This window comes from Lupinus angustifolius, chromosome LG12 (assembly GCF_001865875.1).
Source record: "Lupinus angustifolius cultivar Tanjil chromosome LG12, LupAngTanjil_v1.0, whole genome shotgun sequence".
NCBI lineage: Eukaryota > Viridiplantae > Streptophyta > Magnoliopsida > Fabales > Fabaceae > Lupinus > Lupinus angustifolius.
Window position 1 is genome coordinate 10,057,771 of NC_032020.1, and position 428 is coordinate 10,058,198.

The window sequence follows — 428 nt, forward strand, 5'->3', positions numbered from 1 at the left end:
TTCTAATATTTCCAAACAAATAACTCATCTAACCTTGTCCAAATATATAGTTTTTCCATCTAAGAACAAGGAAGAAATTTCAAGATTTACAAAAGTCAAAAACTACATAAAGGTTCAAATATAAACTCTAGTTTATGAACAATATAATAAAATCTCATAACTTTCTATGAAGTATGAGAAGAAGATGAAGAAGAGAAAATAAAAGACTACCTTAGTTTGTATAGGAAATTTAGTGTAAAAAATGAGAGAATGGGGTGAGGTATTTATAGGAGAGCCTCACCCTCACCAAATCATAAAATTTAATGCAAAGTAAGTAGATATAGACTAGTATAGGTGATGTGTCTAATGGTGGTGGAGTGAGAGGATTTGTTGAATGATTTAGGGAATTTTGTGCAAGAGGATAGTACTTTTTCTTGTTTAACAAGCAA